Here is an 11536-nt window from a genome sequence, read left to right on the forward strand (position 1 = left end):
CACTCTCACAACCTTTGTTTGTATACACTGAGGAACATTTCCATACCATAGTTTCATGTTATGCCTCAGTTAAACATTTTTTGCTTATTCAATGAATTGGTACGATTTGGCATTGCCTTCGCCGTATCCCACAACCGCGCGCGGCCTTATTTTCAAATTCAACATGGCAGAAGCGAGGTGAGATCTCGTCGGGTCTACTTGAATGTTCATTTAGTAACAGGAAATGTGGTAGACACGGAATGATCTGTTGAGTTTTGGCGAAGGAAATACCGCGGGGATTTTGGAAACAACACTTAAGGCCGCGCGCGGTTGTGGGATACCGCGTTAAAATGTTTCTTCCGAGTCCTCCAAATTACGTCACCAGATCACCTGGATCATTTGATGCTATTCGGGCCACAAAAAAACTATATGCCCTCCAAAAGTCATGTGATTGTCCTATTTGCAAGTCTGCTTTACCATATAGAAGATCATCGAGTTTACAGGCCATTCTTCAGGCCAATCGTTGACCGGCGGAGCTATTCTCGGACGTGAACTCTCCGCCCAAATCTCAGAACCGGAAACCTGAGAACGAGGCCGGGATATTCACGTGTGTATGCAGCAATTGATTACCCAGGCTTGACAAATACATAGTCCTAATCGGCTAACTCAATGTTGTACCCAGGTATTTCCATATCATTTACATATGAATGCTACATTATCATGCAAATACAACACACAAAGAATCTTAATCCCGGGAGATTTGAATTGGGTACAACATTGAGTTAGCCGATTAGGTCTATCGGTTCATTCTTGGTTGTCATTAAAATGGATCAGCCACAGTCAAGTGAGACACTTAATGACAGATACATAACAAAAATCTGTATGGCCAAAACCAGTCGTCCCACGCGCTAAGTATATGTAGTGTGTTATAAGTACTAATCTGTGCTATCTAAAAGCCTGAGCTCTCTTTTTCTAGAATAGAGTGGTCGTAGAGGGTGAGTTCACATTGCAAGTCTAACGGGTATTTATGTATTTGCCATGACGTGCCCCATCTGGTGGAGGATCGATTCTAGCCTCGATAACGTATTTCTGTGAATCATGCTCTTGCAATGCTAAAGTAGCTTCTATTTACACCAGAAGAGCAATGCTCGAACCTCGATTTTCAACAAAGGCCACGTATTGTTGAGCATACACTCAACTGTAAATTGATCAAAAATTATCGCTTTCTCCACGAGATATTAGTAGAGAGCTTTAGCAATAACGCTGATTATGGCAAACTGAACGTAGCGCCAAGAAAAAAAGTGATTTAAGAGTAAAGTAAGCCGTGCTCAGCAAAGCAACAAAGAAACTAACTAATTCGAGGTTCTGAAGACAACGTGATGATGCAACAGTTCATCTCTCATAATCCCTTACAATTCGACGCCGTTTCTACCACTCCAGGTTTACAGTACTTTGCCCGAAGCATTTTAAGTGCTACTGTGACCAAAAAAATCAATGTTTATTTTTATTTGGACTTCAAAACTATTTTAACTGAACAGCAAGTGACACAAGTTTTAAGCCTTGATTTCAAAAAGACACCTGTTTATTTTAACTGGAATATTGCTATTTAATGGGCCTCCATTACTAACTTTGAAATCTTGAGAGAGCTGGATCGAGGAGAAAATGACATCAAAGACTCAATAGGTTAAAGAGGCTCGAAATAGTTTCTCCTTTTTTCAAACAAATAAACATATTCTGTCCTTAGATACAGTTGCGGTAATCATATCAAAATGAAATTTGACCAGGGTATTAAGTACCCATCGTAGATTTCTCACATCTCGTTTTGCTCCAAAATACATACATACAAATACATACTTAATTGACCACTCCCCATAGGGGCTTTTCAGGACCAATGAAACACAACGAAACAACAGAACAGAACAATAACAACAACTGTTAAGAATCCCAACTGGCCGGAGGCAAACCAGTTGGCTATTTACAAATGCAGCAGTGGGAAGTTGAACCAGAAACAAATAGTCCATTTCCGAGTTGCTACATGCCTCAGCTTCAAAGTGAGGCCTGGTGCACAACCATTCAAATGGAAATGAGTTGCATATTCTTATGCAAATCAGACTCACTTCGAATCCGAGACAAACAGCAACTCGGAAAGGGCCCATTCAACGAGTGGTCAGAGCGGGTTTTGAACCCGAGATCTCCGGATCTCAAGGCAAGCGCCCTAACCCCTGGGCCACGCTGCCTCTTCCTAAATAACAATACCATGGCAAAGATATAAAGCATTTCTTTGAGTATTAAAATCAAGATATATTGTCTTTTTTGAAAAAATGGGACGGTAAAATCTTCCCATTCAGCGTTACCAGATAATGTAAGAAATAATCTCTAAAATATTTAAGTCTGTAGGTCAGTTTTTTGAAATGTCTCTCTAATTTTTTTTTCACCAACAGATCTTTTTTAAATTTGAAAGACAAACGTTTTAAATTAATCTAGGCTAACATGGAAAAAAAGAGAAAAAATTCACCGTCCGGAAGCAGAGATTTGCAAAATCCGGAAAATTGGGGGAGGGGGGGGGGGTGTTACAAGATCAGCATTTACGCATGCGTCACCCGCTCATTCGAGTCCGCGCGCGAGGGGTGCTACAACGCGGCTGAAATTCTAAGTTAGTGAGCAAACGACGTCACTTATCCTGAATCCAACCTTCTGAGGTCCAATCGGTCAGTTTTGAACTTGAGTAATGGCGGACCGGCGCGCGTAAGCCACACACGCAATTCGCAAGCTGCTCGCGTCAGCTCATGATTCAAATAGGTCACCAGAAATAAACAAATACCACTCATTTCGCTCACCTTTCTCCTAATTCCTATATATATGGAATATAAATAGATATCTCCTATTCACGAAGATTCTACACAAACGGTTTAATGGTCACTAAAATCTGTTAATGTTGGCCTGTAGCTCCACTCGCGCGCGGACTCGAATGAGCGGATGACGCATGCGTAAATGCTGATCTTGTAACCCCCTCATTTTTCCTGATTTTGCAACTTTACTCTTTTATATCTCTGCTGCTTCCGGACGGTGAATATTTTTCATTTTTGCATGTCAGCTTAGATTAATTTAAAACATTTGTCTTTCAATTTTAAAAAAACTGATTTTTCCGAAAAAAATGGCCTATAGATTCTGTTGAATTTTAAATATTTTAGACATTATTTCTAACATTATCTGGTAACGCTGAATGGGAAGATTTCAACCGTCCCGTTTCTTCAAAAAAGACAATATATGTTGATTTTAGGGCTCAAAGAAATGCCTAATATCGTTGCCATGGTAACGTTATTTTGAAGGAAAATACAATGTGAGAAATCTACGATGGGTACTTAATATCCTAGCCAAATTTCGCCATGATATGATTACCCTAAATGTATCTAAGGACAGAATACATTTACTTGTTTCAAAAAAGGAGAAACTATTTCGAGGCTCCTTAAAGCCGCGGCTACACGAGCGATTTCTGTCTCGCGCCGGTGATGCGATTTTTTTCCAGATTTTGTCGCGTCGCCTGCGCGCCAGGCTGGCTACACTTGTGACAAATTTTGGTGACAAATTGAAGGCCGCGCGAATCGCATACTTCCAGAGACCTGGGCACTATAAACAGATATTCCTACTATAATTTCATTGGCTAAATAGTCTTTAGTCGCGTCGCATGTGCGGGCAAAAAGTTGCAGGGTGGGTACACGGGCAACTATCTCTGCGATTTTGTCACGAAAGTTTCAACTCTGGTGACTTTTTCCTCGCGTCGCCAGTTCAAGGGTGGCTACACGTGCGATTTTCATCTCGCGCTGGCGACGCGACAAAGTTTGAAAAAATCGCATCACCAGCAGGAGCAAAAAATCGCTCCTGTAGCCGCGGCTTAAGGTAAACGGCCTTTGGATAAAAATCAAAGCTCAAAATTTTGCCAGTCAAGTGTTAAGCAATCACACTTTCAACATCTGAAGAAAAAGGAGGAAGTGATTTTTTGATCATAGTAGCACAAATTGACGCAAACATGCGAACCAGAAGAAGTAATCGAGCAACATCGAGCAATTGAAAACAATGAAGATGAACAATTTTCAGTTGTTGTGTCATCATGGATTGAAAAGAAAGCGAAATGACGTCAAGAACAATTCCGCTTTCCACACCGCCTCCTCCTCCTTTTCAAATCTATGAAATCCTCACAAAAAAAGGGTGCACCCAAAAAATGGGTGGATGAGGTCCACTTTTTCGTTATTTATGTTGGGAGACAGTGGTCTGAACTTTTCGTTTGAAAGATTAGCTGGCAGCTAGCAGCTGGCGAGAAGTACAATGAGTGGCCTGGAAGAAAAATTCTAATGAAGAAAAATAAGTAATATTGGATTTGACGAAGGTTAAACTGACATAAACGAAACCATTGACGAAAGTATTGACGCAGGTTGCTGTTAATTGGGGGACAACGTACGCAGATTCGGTAAATTTGAACAAATAAAAGTGAAATTGAAACCATAAATTTTCTGAGACTGACGTCTTTGCGAATTTATGGCGCAAATTGTTTGTCATTAAGCATGACTGTGACACGTGTCAACAGCTGCAGGCGTTCAGGGAAAACACTGGAATGTTCATGGCTCCAAGAGGCGACTGTTTTTTAATAATTGTCAACTTGGTGTCTCCTGCAATACCCCCAGAAATGGCAATAATCGCGAATACATTAGTACGAAAGAAAATCAAGAAAAGCAGGTTTAGCTTTACAAGGCCTTTAGTTCTATAGATAACCAAATTTTAAAATTTGAAACGAAAAGATATACTTGGGGTATAATATATGTTTCTTTGAATGAACTTCAGTGAAAACTGTGACCATTGAAATACAGGCAACTAAATACAGTTTTTCTGTAGTGAGGTTTGTAATCCTGTTTAAAGTAAACTTATCTCTTTAGAGTCTTTCAATAACACGTGACTATTCACATGAGCCACTGATCGGGTCTACCCTTTGGCTGATGGCTCTAATATCGCAAAAAGCTAATAAGAATATGGCGAATCTGAGAATAAAATCTAAAAGAGCGCAGGTCGTTCAAATAAAGGGAACTAAGTAAAACTCTCCCGTGATGTTGTTCGTGAGGCTGCACAAAGCGAATTAACCTTTCCGACGAGTTTGTTTTTTAAATGTGACCGTTTAAAATGGGAGCAGTTACGTTACATTTGAGTCTTGAACTCAGATCCTCTATTCATTCTGCGAATATAATTTTAATAACGCGGTGCCATTCAAACGAAAAGTACTGACTCACAGCTGAACACAACTTTCGTGTGGTGGCCATTCCTGCATCCACAGTGTAGTTCAACTTGGTACACAGGGCTTGACTGCTGAATATCATGCCACTTACTTGCATAAGAATAGCAGCTGTTGTATTATGACTCGCTCTTCAAAGAACGCCGTACACAGGTTGCAAAATAGCCCGAATGACCCCGTTTACACAAGAGTGAACAAACTACCAAAATGTCGGCGTTCGAATAAAAGCCGCCGAGCAGAGCTCATTCGTGGAGATATTCAAAGCGTGGATGTTTAAAGTGACTTCATTTACAAATACGTGATAAATAACTAAATGTGCAATATATATATTTAATTTTGCCATAAGTTGAGCCCTGTTTACACTAGCAAGTTTTCCTTGGCAAGGAAAAGCTAACATGCTAGCTTATCCTTGTCAAGGAAAAATTGTCAAGGATGAAATTTGTTTATGTAGACGGACGACAAGGAAAATGTGGCAAGGACTATTAATGAGATTAGTTCCCAGTATCACGCACATGCTCATTGCTGTCGAAATATGCCGGCAAAATGGAAACTAAAAAGAAAGCCAGTTCAAGCTAACGAGCTTCGACGAGTTAGGGACTGAAACATTTTTTATGTACTCGCTGATTAAAAATCATTACATGCACATACTAAACTTGTAAAGGAAAACTTGTTTATCGTCTACACGGGCAGTTATTCCTTTTCAAGGAATACTCTTCAAGGAAACAGTCGATAATTTACACGAGCAATGATAATTGTCAAGGAAACTTCTCAAGGAAAACTTACTTGTGTAAACGGGGCTTTAGGCTATTGCCAATTTCGTTACCAAACAAAAGTTTAAAATACGCTATTTTCAAACCTTAATTAAGCAACATGAAAATGAACTTTCCGGCAGCTTAATCATTTTCGTATAAAGTTATCAGTGATAACGTAATAAGGAGTAATGGCTTGATAAACTCGTCTCAATGTTGCCAATTTTCACTACTGGATCAACATTGTCACCCTAATTAACTTCAAACAAAAATGATAATAAAAATATCACGAAAGCCAAAAGAACCAGACTTTCATTTTAAGACATGTCATTTAGTTCGTTTATCTTGACTTGAAAAAGAGAAGTTTGTTTTTAATATATTGGTTATTCACTGTTTTTACTTTGAAAACTGTAGACGAAAAGGAGAGAAATAAAATTAGTAGTTTTAGTATGACAACGCCAAAATAACACAGCTGCATGTTTTAAAAACCTTTTGTCTTTGCACACTATTCAATATAACTCAGTGTCAAATATCCCACTTATTATTATTATATGGAAAACACATTAATTAACGGCTAACGTCAAAAGGATGACAACGTCAAAACTACGACAACTAGTAAATTAGGCCAACAGAATGCTATTGGAAAAAAAAATCTTTGTTAACGCATTAGGTTGCAATGTCAAAGAACCATTTTTTACATTAACCCCACTTAAAAAGCCGCCCTAAAAACAGATAATCTAAGACCGTGAAGAATTCCGTATCAGTTCCACATTCGATTAAACTTGTGGATTCTGGATTTCCGACAGGAACTGGTTTTGGATCCTTAAATTGATACACCTCTCGACCCTTGTGTTTGAAGAAAATTCTACACTAGTTTTGCATGTTTAATTTTTATCGCTTTACCAAGAACTTTGCCGAAGCATCGTTCCGGATCACAATAAGATATCTTATGTCCAGAAACGTAGGTATAATATAATTAGACTGTAGAAAGCCAAATTTTGATATTCAACACGAAGTCTAAGCATTTGATACCTATTTAAGGAAGCTAAATGAAGCGGTTATTCTTTCCTTAAAAAACACAGTGACTTTCATTGTCTGTATATATTCCTAAACACGAGTGATGTTAAAGTTGGGGAGGAGAGGGAGGAGACCATTACGTGTAATTCTGGCCATATACCGAACACCCTATCGCTAAACTGTAAACTCACTCGATTGCGTTGTGTTTTACTCAGCTTTTTAGTCGGCAAATTCGCAAAAACTGCGTGGCTCCGGCGCTGTTCAACTCACAATTCACCGTACAATTTCTCACTCACATGTCATTGCCTTATTTGGAAACTATAGCGCACGTGATCAATGTTACATAACAACAACGACTATGGGGGGAGGGCTAAGTCTATTACTCTTGCACAGACATACTGTTTTGCGTAGTTTTGCAATTTTTTGTGGGCACTGTCTCGTAGAGGCGAATCCACTTCCACATCGTGTTGTCAGAGAGAGTTTTCACATTTTTTCATTGCACACGTTTTGTTTTTTGGGGTGTAGGGATGGCGCAGTGGTGAGAGCACTCGCCTCCCACCAATGTGGCCCGGGTTCGATTCCCGGACTCGGCGTCATATGTGGGTTGAGTTTGTTGGTTCTCTACTCTGCACCGAGAGGTTTTCTCCGGGCACTCCGGTTTCCCCTCTCCTCAAAAACCAACATTTTACTTGATTTGTGTTAATTGTTAATTTCAATTTACAGTGTCCCCAATTAGTGCTTCAGCGCTAGAACGACTAGACACTTAAATAAAGTTCCTTTCCTTTTTTTTTCCTTTTTTTGAAGATTCTTCATGAGAAATACATGTTAGGAAGTCGCTAATATTCTAAAACACATTGTAAACAATAAGGGTCGAATTTACTTAAAAGATTGGATTGCTACGTAATGTACAGATCGTCAGGCATGTCAGGAAAGAAAAGAAAACCACGTGCGTAAATTTAAACGTTACATGGAAGGAGACAGAGACGCGAAAACATCTACCGCACCATCTTTGCCATTATTAAGCGCATGGAATCATGGGAACGTAGATCTTTTCAAACTTTCCAAAATTGAAGAGGGCAAGAAAGGCGTCATGGGCTCCTGAAGGTGTAGCCGAGAAAGCGCAGCCGAAAAGGCGCAGCCGAGAGCAATTCTGTAGCTTCTAAAGCACTCTCAGACAGTGCAAACCACCGCGCACTGGTGGCCCAGTTGGTTGAGCACCGGGCTGTCACGCGGGAGGTCGTGAGTTCAACTCCGGTTGGACCAACATAACTAAGGAGAAAGTGCTTGCCTTCTCGGACAAGGACGATAAACCGTAGCCCCGTCTCACAACCCTTCAATGTTCATAATCCTGTGGGACGTAAAAGAACCCACACACTTGTCGCTAGGAGTAGGGCACGTAGTTCCCGGTGTTGTGGTCGGTCTTCTGTTGTGTATCATGGTTGAGAGAAAAGAGGGGCCATAGTAATTGGCGCAAGCTGTTGTGCGCTCTGTAAGCTTGACTGGCAAAGTTAATAAATTAAATTACATCAAACTTCGGTCCATGCGCATCCAAGTTCGATAGACGCAAAGCTAAAAGCATGGGCCATCTGAGTTTACGAGATATCGACAGGAAAAGCTGTCAAACAAATTAAACATTCAGCGTCATTGACTAGTTAACAACAAACCTCAAAGTAAACTGCGAAAAAACAAATCCAAAACGAATGATCACTGTCCACGCAAAAAGATCATGCTTCCGGATGCCGAAAAAAAGCATTATTCAACAGAAAAGGTAGAAAGTTCTTGTCAGCCGAAGGTCAAAGGCTCACAGCGGAGTTTTTTGTGTAGTTGACGTTCGATTTGAAGAATGCAGTCGATGAGAGCTCTTTTTTCTATCCACGGTGCTGTTGTGTATTCATGATCTTAGACTCAGAAGTCCAATTATTGAGGCGAGCCGAAGAAAAGACACCATATACTAGGATGAAAAACAACCCGAACACATCAGTAAGGTTTTAAAGGAAAGACGGACCTCTTCGAAAGAGATACACTAGATACACTCAGTGCAAACTGTAAAAAATCGAAATGGACACCGATGAAATAAAATGCGAAATATTCTGTCCGGGATGCGGGAAATGTAAGTTGATACAAGGATTTTGTTCTGAAGTGAAGAACGTAAAAAAACCTCCACCAAAACCAACGCAAACATCGTTTGTCAAAACCAAATTCGAGGCATTTTTTAGTGACAGCGCGTTTATATTAGCCTGCGATCGAATACAGCCTATGTTTAAATTCCAGAAGAAGTAATCGAGCAAGATCGAGCAATTGAAAGCAATGAAGAAAATTTCTCCTTCTTGAAACCAACGCTGACAGTTTTAGAAACAAAATGCATGCCCTTTACAAAATTTCGCAAACTCCACGTGCTTAAGCCGCCACTTTGATTTTCTCAGCTTGCGACCGGAGAACTCTGCTGGGGGTCTTAATCGGACATCAAGCTAAGTTTATGATGACCGCAACTTCTTCAGTACGGCCTTATATATCATATAATTATCCTCTTCGAGTCTTTTCATATTTGTTTTTATCCTTATGTTTATCTTAAAATTGGAAGGCTTTGACCACAAAAAAGCCAACTAATCTATGCTCTATGAGAAACAAGACAATCTACGTCTACCACAAGGACATCCAAACCACAACTTGTTGGTCACGAGAGCTTACACCGCTCCAAAGAATGCACGTACGTAAACAGCCGATAGCCACAACGAATTATCACGAACAAGTATTCATTCAACCCCGAACGATTACGGAATAAACAAGATAAACTTCCCAGAGAAGTGTACAATCTAATTTACTAACTGCATTCAAGACGCCAGTTCTCGTACTTCTTTATGTTGGTTTAAATTCATTTATTAGCGTTTTACTTTAATAAAGCAACAGGCCCGGTAAGTGTAATTTTAAATGTACGCAACAAAACCATCAGGTTCGTTGTGATGAACTAAAGTTGTTGACTGAGTTACGTAACACTTCAGGGGCAACCAACGACCAATTTGTTGTAAAATGTATTATTATACCCCAGTTAATGAAAATAAATGTTATTAAGGCATTTTCAGGTGTTTTTCAGTGTTGCTGGGAAAACATTATCTGTTCCTTTTCCCAGCAAGACACACAAGAAATTTCCCAGCCAGCTAGATAAAATTGGTTGGTTTCCCAGCCAGGAATTCCGCGCGCTTTCAAATCCCTCGATCCAAAAGAAAGCGACAAAACCGGGACAAAACAGGAATTTTCCGCAAGCGCAATCACTTTGATCAGCCGTCGTACGTTTGTGACTACTCTCTGGGAGAGGGAAGGGGTTCTTTTTATTTTTTTATTATTTTTAGTCGTCCTCAGTCTTCAGAGTTTCTTCAGCCAGCTCGGGTTGAAATGCTAGAAAAAGTCATTAATTCCCAGGCAAAACCTCTATCAATAACAAAATTTCCCAGCCAGCTCATCCAAACACCTGTATTTTTGCCAGCCAGCAAGATTCCTCTGGGGAACAGATAACGTGAGGAACAGATTCGTTGGGTGCCCCTGACACTTGAAAATCGTCAAATTTTCCGCGTTTGGCATTCAAAATCCAGATTATGCATGGAAATTAACTCAACTGTGTGTTACAGCCTTAAAAAAGCCTTTTACTTTATTAAAATCCGTCAAGCCATACTACCGCGAGATGCTTTGCTTCGAAATATTCTGCAAAAGTTGATCGCAATAGGTTGTCACTCAATGTATTTGACCAAGTGTGATTCACGGACAACAGCGATTCGTGAATCTTGGACATCAACCGAGCCCATAAATAGCCAAGATCACGCTACTTGCGGGTTATACTGATTTAACTGGCTGAATTAGCACGACACCAAATTTCTTCTTGCTTTTACAGTTTTGAAATAAAGGTATTGTCCATTAGGAGATACTAAAACCCTTACAAACCACAGTCCCTTAATTCGCTCTCACGAAGACCTGATGCTCGAAAACGCCAGCTTTTCAATCCCATTACAATGGTTAATTTACTTCTATCAATTCACTTGATACGACTAATCACGAATGAAACCCGATTCGAAAACAAAACAATGGCATTTTCCTCCAACACGAGTTTCATTGAAGGCCTTATTTACCAAATGCCCTGCTGGTGCATATGGGTAGATTAAGTCTGCCGTCCTTAAGGGCTTTCTCTCACTAAAGATGTGAGCAGTCGTACAAGCAAAATACGCAGACGCAATGGCGTCTCGATCATAAGGAGCAGGGCTGGCGGATTGCTGAGATCACAGTTGCCTCCCACTAATGTGGCCCGGGTCCTATTTCCAGACTCGGTGACGTCACATCTGGGTTGAGTCTGTTGGTTCTTTACTCTGTTCCGAGAGGTCTTTCTCTTTGCAGTCCAGTTGTCCCCTCTCCTCAAAAACCAAGTTTGCTTTGATTTGAGTTAAATTCATTCAATAATTATCTTACAGTGTCCCCAATTAGTGCCTCAGCGTTAGAAGGCTTGACACATGTTGTTGGGACAACTCCG

General features: G+C 40.2%; 1 protein-coding gene across 1 annotated transcript in view; it reads right to left on the reverse strand.

Annotated features, from left to right (window-relative positions):
* Positions 1–11536, reverse strand: part of LOC138033878 (probable G-protein coupled receptor CG31760) — a 44777-nt gene that overhangs the window by 4506 nt on the left and 28735 nt on the right. The window lies entirely within an intron of this gene.

The sequence above is a fragment of the Montipora capricornis genome, chromosome 14, assembly GCF_036669925.1.
Source record: "Montipora capricornis isolate CH-2021 chromosome 14, ASM3666992v2, whole genome shotgun sequence".
NCBI lineage: Eukaryota > Metazoa > Cnidaria > Anthozoa > Scleractinia > Acroporidae > Montipora > Montipora capricornis.